This window comes from Camellia sinensis, chromosome 8 (assembly GCF_055761805.1).
Source record: "Camellia sinensis isolate YWXY chromosome 8, ASM5576180v1, whole genome shotgun sequence".
NCBI lineage: Eukaryota > Viridiplantae > Streptophyta > Magnoliopsida > Ericales > Theaceae > Camellia > Camellia sinensis.
In genome coordinates this window covers 58,374,528-58,382,459 of record NC_138968.1, presented here as the reverse complement: position 1 = coordinate 58,382,459, position 7,932 = coordinate 58,374,528, and the positions used below count along the sequence as shown (strand labels likewise).

The 7,932-nt window shown below is 34.0% G+C and overlaps 1 long non-coding RNA gene across 1 annotated transcript; it reads left to right on the top strand.

Moving 5' to 3' along the window:
- The first annotated feature begins 1,119 nt into the window (after window positions 1–1,119).
- On the top strand, window positions 1,120–4,769 carry LOC145796543 (uncharacterized). The gene is made up of 2 exons (XR_014337014.1): window positions 1,120–1,256; window positions 3,856–4,769. It is a non-coding gene; the product is annotated as an uncharacterized LOC145796543 (long non-coding RNA).
- Window positions 4,770–7,932: the final 3,163 nt, after the last annotated feature.

Sequence of the window (7,932 nt, the reverse complement as noted above, 5' to 3'; positions counted from 1 at the left end):
TAAAAAATCACGTTGATCGGATATCAATAGCTATGTGATCAAATCAGTTGTGTATAAAAAAATGGACGGTGAAAAAATTAACGGTTGATAAAAAAACTATTTTATTCACATAGCTATCGATATCCGATCAACGTGATTTTTGACAAGCATATAGTACTCGACGAATTCTACACATTGAATGGTTCGGATTATCAAAACGGGACCCGTGGTGGGCCCCCACGGGCCAAACAGCACGATCCAGTCTGATCTTAGACTGGACCAAAGCCACTGCCTAATATTATTAATGATGTGGCATAGGTTTCGTTTATTGTCTATGCCTTGTAACAAAAATATTTAAGACCCCATTTCCCTTCCACCCTTTTTGACCCCCTTTCCCTCCTATTGGCCAGTTTTTCTTTTTTATTGTTTTTTTCTTCTCCTCTAATCACCACCCGCCACGTGTGTGTGGCGGTGGTGGGGGTAGTGATTGGAGGGGTCTCTATTAATGTTCTTTTTATTTTTAACATTCTCAATACATTAGTGCTATTATTGATCTTTTTTTTAGTAGTAGAATCATTGTTGATATGCAGACTTTCGACAAATCGACCAAGATGTTTTAAGGATTATCGAAAAATCAATATTCTATATATATATATTTGAACAAATTACATTAATTGTCCTTACATTTTATTTATTGTGTCATTTTAATCACTACATTTTTAATTAGTTCAATTTTGATTTTTAATTATAAATTTACATTAATTTAGTGTAATTGATAACTAGGCCTGGTGTTGGGGGCAAGCCCACGAAACAGCCACTTTGAACCCAAAAAAGTAACTAAAAAAAAGGCCTCAAAATTATTTTAGCTTTTTTTTTTTTTTTTTGAACTGTGCGCTTGTACCTTTTTATAAGAAAAAAAGCCCACTTAAATTTTAAAGGTCCAAATTTGTTTCTTTTTTTTTTTTTTTTTTTTTGTATAGAAAAAGACCCAATCTGATTTAGATATCCATAAAAAAAAATTGGCCCACTTGAATTTTTAAGGTCCAAAGTTGTTTCTTAGACAAGGCCTAACCTGAATTATAAAGATCCAAAAACTTGGGACTCTAATTTATATTATAAAAATTTTGAGACGAAAGTGTAAATAATATAAAACCAAAGTTTTGACTCACCTGATAGGTTTCCACGGTGGTAAGAATTGGGGAAACAATACATAAAGCTTCTAAGCCCTTGAAGTAGGAGCGACATCCTGTTGATGTCTGAAGACAATGGAATTGGAGGTATAACTATTATTAATCGTCTCTCAACTCTTATCTATCACAAACATTGAAGATACTTTTTTTTTCTTTTTCTTTTTCTTTTTCTATTTTATTTATTTATTGATTTTTATGGAATTATTCATCTAAACTTTTTGAAATTAATTGGGAACTATTATATTTCTGAACTTTTCTTATATTATTTATTTATTTTTAATTTACTGAACTATGATGGAAAGTCTTATATCAAATTTGTAATATAAAATAGGATTTCAAGTTACAACCTTTGTAATGGGTATGTGTTCATGTTTTTACTTGATTAAATAATTGTTTGATGTTATATGATTTTTTTTTATTTATTTTTTTCACTTTATGTTTCTTTTCATTAATTTTTTGATTTGTTCCGGTTGAAGATCAATTTAGCATCATCATAATGATATTAGTAATTTTTGGTAAAATGTATCAAACATGTCATACTTCCTAAAAATATATGGCTATGTTTGGCATGGGTTTTTTTGGACTATTTAGTCGCAAAAAGACAAAATAAATTAAAAAATTAATAAGATAAAATGGGATTTGAGGTGGCTGCTGGCCACTGTCGTGCACCTAAATGGTCCATTTCGGGGCCTATTTTAATAATCCGAACCGTACACATTTTAAAATATATTAAGTAGAACATACCTGCAAAAAATCAAATTAATCGGATATCGGTTACTCTTTCATCTACTCATATTTGTATTCATTTTAATACTTCAAATCAAATTGTTATTTATTTTTGTAGATATAAATGTGAGTGGATAAAAGGATAAAGGATATCCGATTAACTTGATTTTTTGTAGGTATGTTTTACTTGATGTATTCTAAAATATGAACGGTTCGGATTATCGAAATGAATCATGAAATGAACCCATTTAAATGCACAACATCAGCCACCCCAAATTCATGGCACATTCAAACTAAAATTATTTCATTTTTTCTCTTACAAAAGTCAAAAAAGCCAAAAGGCTCATCCCAAATGAAGCTTTTAAGCCCCAGGCTAATAGCCGAAAAGCTAATCCACATCCCAAATGACGGCTTTGAATGCGAAAAAAAAAAAATTTATTTGTATACATATAATCTTTTCATCGATTTTTTTTTTTAATATGTATGAGAGGTTCCATATTTAAGGTTTACTTTGGGTCTTGAAAAAGTCAGAGCCAGCCCTGCTAATAGCGTTGTTAGTGTTTTTTACGAAAAATGATCATTGAATTGGTTGAGATTACCTCACTAATTTGAGCTAGCCTTTAATTTTACCCTTAAAAGTATGACTTGTGCCACTTATGTGCGTATTTTCTATTAAAAATATTAACAGTTATAATCAATTAGACTAAATTGAGATAAAATCATAAATTTATGGCCAAAATCAAACCAATTGAAATTATATAAACCAAAATGATATATGAACCAAAATAAAGGATTGTCAGCGTAATTTGCCCTATATTTTTTAAGCAAACATACATTTTATATTTTTTTTTGGGTCTATTAAAAGCCAAGTGAGAGTCGAATACATAATCAGATGAGATATACAGGTCATCGCCATTGGGCCAACCCCACTGATTTGTAATATGCTTAGATTCACACATTATGTTATGGTTTTGAAAGAATAAGAACTATTGACTTCAATTCTTATCCTATCAGCCTTAAATCCAAGACCAGCAAGCCAACTTTGGGGTGCATATATAAACAGAATTTTGGAATTTTTAATATATTCATACTTTTAAGATGATGAGCTTTGGTAGATTGTCAACTTTGGGGTGCATATATAAATAGAATTTTGGAATTTCTAATATATTCATACTTTTAAGATGATGAGCTTTGTTAGATTGTTATTTTTAATGGGCACAATACAATTTTAAATTCAGCCTGGTTTTTTAGGATTTGAGGCATTGAATTGCTACAGTAGCAATAGTGATAATACTTGTTATTTGGGTCAAGTCATCTCCACCTACAACCCCATCATTTCCAACCAAGAAAGGGGGAAAACAAAGACCAAGAAGTTTAGAGCCTAGGTTCATCATCATGTGTGTTTGGTATTGTTTTGTTTTTATTTTCTATTCTTGAAATTAGGGGGGGGAAAAAAATAAAAGACCTTGACATAAACTTGTTTTCTAAATTTTCTTTTTTTAGGTAAATTACACTGATCTCCCCTTTGCTTTGGTTTTCTATTTTGGATTCCCCCTTTGTACACTCCTGTTAACTAACACTAACAGAAAATGTTTGATGTCATTTGCTCATTTTTTCAAAATACCTTATTTGCCCTTATTTAAGTTGAAAAACAAATTTTAAAAAGTTAGTACAAAACAAACCCCAAACAATCTCTCAACCTTTTCTTTCATACCACTGTCTACCACCTGTTTGCAACAAAAATATCACGATGTTGATAAGGATAACTTTTTTCAATTCACATGAAGTGGAACAAGAAGGCATTAGTTAATCAAATCACAATTTTTTAACTAAACAATGTAAAATGATTTATGTGTGCTAAAAATATCACCACAGCTGGACATATTTAGTATAGCCCGCAAGTCCTCAGAAAGCTAGATTTCAGGTTAACCTGACCCATTACTTGTTTTTCCTTTCATAGCATTGTCTGCTGCTTGTTTGTAATGGTGACTGGTTGTGGAAGGCTAGGCATTAGGCTACTGTGGTGGGTGAATTTGCTGCTTTGTTCAAGTACCTGTTTGCACCTCAACAATGCTACAGATCCCCACAAAACACAACCTCCACAACCCCCACTCACCTGTGATTCGTCCAGGAAGGAAAGAAAAACAAAAAACAAAAACACATATTGGTCAACATCATTTTGGGGATCATACAGATCCCCAACTTTGGGGGTCCCAAGCATTTTTGTTTTTGTGAAGATTCATATCAACAAATGGACTAATCAAGTGATGACATGTGGCAAGGGCAAAATGAGGATCCTTTATTAGTCGAAGAGACAGGTAGCATGAGAAAAATGGGTCAGTTGCATTGAGTGACTCAAAGAATGGAGCAGTTATCAAAATGCATCATGGACTTAATGGATTTTTGCAGAAACAAGCATGCCCAGAACATGGGTTTTACCCTGTCGATCATAGGTCAAAAGTGTTGAGGGACGCGTGGCATCATGGAAGGAGAGCAGTTCAATAGGTAGAGATGAAGGTTTAGTGGAGTTTGAAAGCTTGGAAGTAAAGAGGCAGTTGCAGCAGTTAACCACTGGTAATTGCAGGATCTTGCAGACGTGGGCCAGAGAAAGGAAATGGAGTATAAAGCCAGGAATTGCAAGGAAGAAGGGGGCATGAACAACAACACAACAACTTAGCTTTTTAGGCTTAGAATTAGTTCTATAATTTAGGAGTAGTTGCTTTGTAATTTGTAGTTTGTAATTGGATGAACTTTAATAGTTATCCTTTGGAAATTATTTTTTGTTTGCTTTTTTTCTCTTGTCGATCGTACTTTGTTCCAGAGAAGTTCTCATTCTTTTGAGGCATTTGAATTAATTACACAGTTTCCTGATTATACTTGGTTGATTGTTTGGTTTGAATTATTGTTTAATTCTTGTCGATTAGGAGTAAGCATAATTTTTACTAATAAATTTTGGAATGCCCAGTGGGACATAGCATAATTTGGAACAATGGTGAAAGCAAAGAAGCAAAATGATAGGCATTTGGAGGAGAGGTCTGTTGAATTTGAAGAGGAAGAAGTAGACCAGGACATGGTCCTAGTCGATGGTGGTGAAACTCAAAATGTGAGCCAAGTAATGGCTTCAAGAGGCCAGACAAGTGGCCAAGTATCAAGCACGAAGTGCTAGATGAGTAGCCAAGTGTTGAGCACACAAGGCCAGACAAGTGGCCATTCAAAGATCTCTACAGGAGTATTGGTTGCACAGTTAAGAGAAGCTATGGCAAACCAATCCCTTGAGGAGGACCAAATTCTATTGGGTGAGGTGAAGAATCTGATGAATGGTCCATCGATGGAACATTCAAGTCATTTTGAAGTGCAGACACAGTAGATGGCTTCAAATGTTGGAGATGTGCATTCATTACCACTAGTTGGAGTACCACAACAGTCTTCTAGTGAACCAATGTCATTTTATAGAGATCCAACTGCTAAAGAAAGAATGCAAGAGGTATTCAGACTCCAAATTTTAAAATTCAAGAAAATTGGCCTAAGAATGGATCTTGGGGGCAGTTTAGGCCTCATGTTTTTTCTAATCCCCTCTATGGTCAGAGAGGAATAGATTATAGAAATTTATTTAATACTGACTTTTATAATTATCAAAATGCAAGGCCAATGAATAATCTTGTTTTTGATAATTACAACATAGGTTTTGAAAACCAAAATGTTAGGTTTTGTGAGGTTCAAAACATAGGCTATGGGAATCAGAGGCTTAATAATTTTGAGAATGCTTGTGTCTATCATGAAATGAATAGGCCTGAAATATACTATGATCCAGTTAGAAATGGCCCAAGGCTAAGAGGACCAGTACCACCTGTAAGAGATATAAATTTTGACAGACAAGACTACTTTGAGAATAATTTGAATAATTATGGTCATGGGGGCAAAATGCCTTAAATCATATTGATAATTTTCAAATAGACCAAATTATACAAATTGTTCAAGACCTTTATAGACCAAGTATGAGAAGGCCTAAAGGCCAAGGTTCAAGAAACCTTACCCTCAGTGGGTAGATGAAGAACATTTTCCTAGAAATTACAGAGTTATTGAATTTAATATAGTTAATGGTAAGGAGAATCAGTCAACAACCTTAAATCATATTGATAATTTTCAAATAGACCAAATTATACAAATTGTTCAAGACATTTATAGACCAAGTATGAGAAGGCCTAAAGGCCAAGGCTCAAGAAGCCTTACCCTCAGTGGGTAGATGAAGAATATTTTCCTAGAAATTGTAGAGTTATTGAATTTAATTTATTTAATGGTAAGGAGAATCAGTTAACAATTGAACACATAAGGAGCTTTACATTGCAATGTTGAGAGGTTGGAAATAATGATTTTCTTAAAATGAGGTTGTTTCCACTTTCATTATCTAGAACTACTTTTACTTGGTTCAGAAATCTTCTTACATGGGTGGAAAGGGAAAATCAGTTTCATGCTCAATTTTATAGAACTGAACTAGAAGTAACTCTTGTTGATTTGTTTGAGTTGAGACAAGAATTTTTTGAAAGTGCAGAACACTTTATTGATAGATTTAAAAGGGCAAAGAATGTGTAGAATGTATATGGTTGAAACTTAAATTGATAAAATGGCTCAAAATGGGTTGGAGTTTGAATTAAGGAAAAGTTTGAAGGAATGTAGTTTAAGGATTTGTTTGAGTTGTCATTGAGGGCAACTAGATATGAGTCCTTACTCAGAGAGGAGAAACATAGAAATGCAAACTCTTATGGAACTTATTTTCAAGAAGTGGAGCTAGAAACAGAAATTGATGTGGATGTGGCACAAGTTGTTGGCAAAACACTAGTAGTTTGTAGAACCTTGAGGAAAGTAGACAAACCAATGAATATGCCGGCAACTTAACTAGCAAAAAGGAATACAAATGCAACTTTTAGACAGTATTCATTTGATTTGTCTAAGGGTGATGCTATCTTTGATGAATTGTTAGCTAATAAGTTTTTAACCTTATCTTTTGGTTATGTAATTCCAAAGGAACAAGATAGGGCGGGAAAATAATATTGTAAATGGCACAATACTTTTAGATATTCTACTAATAATTGTGTAACTTTTCAAAATTGTCTACATGATTTGATTAAGAAGGGGTTATTAAAGTATGTAGCGAAGGACAAAAGAGTGATGGCTGTGGATAGTAATCCATTTCCAAAGATGGCACCAATCCATATGGTGACCACTAGTATTAAAAGAAAGTCCTCAAGTCCAACTGTGTTGCAAACAGATTTAGAAAGAATTCATAAGGAGAAGCAGGAGAAATGGAAGAAAGTGATAGATAAGGACAAGTTTATATGTTCAAGGTGTGGAACTAAAAAAGAGAAATTGCAAGCAATTCTTGCTGATAAATTGAAGGAAAGTGTGAAAGACTGTGGTTTGAGGTTTAATACTCTGGAAGGAAGTGATCTCCAGATTTTAATGGAGATAAGTTATTATTCGATGGAGAAGACCCTGGTATCTTTGGGCCTGTCGATAGGTCATATAGAGACAAAGATGGTCCATTTTTGTTTAAATAAGAGCCTGTTTATCCTTGTCTTTGTGGTACAAAGGGGGTCAGAATTAGATTGAATCAGTTGAGAAATCAGAGGCCAATGTTAGCATCAAGACAGTTGTAAACGACATACATTGATTAGGTTCAGATGTCAATGGGAGGAGTAGGTCAGTTTAGGGCTAACTAATTTCATGGCCAGGGGGTGAGGTTTCCACAAGCATATGCACTATCTCAACCAAGGATGGTGAATCCACCAATTTCCACACATGCTGGCTGGCAAGGTGTCTTGCACCCTAAATTCCCTCTATCAGGTTGGAGGCCTATGGGTCAAACTAGGACATAGGTGAGAAGAGAGCAAAGAAAGTGTCACGCTATGTCTTCAATGAAAGAGGGTGATAATCCAAAGAGAGATGAGCAAAACAATTTGATTTGGGTGAGGGAGAAAGAAAAAGAAGTAGTTAGTGAGGCTAGTAAAACAGAGAAAATAGTGGGCAAAACACCTAAGAA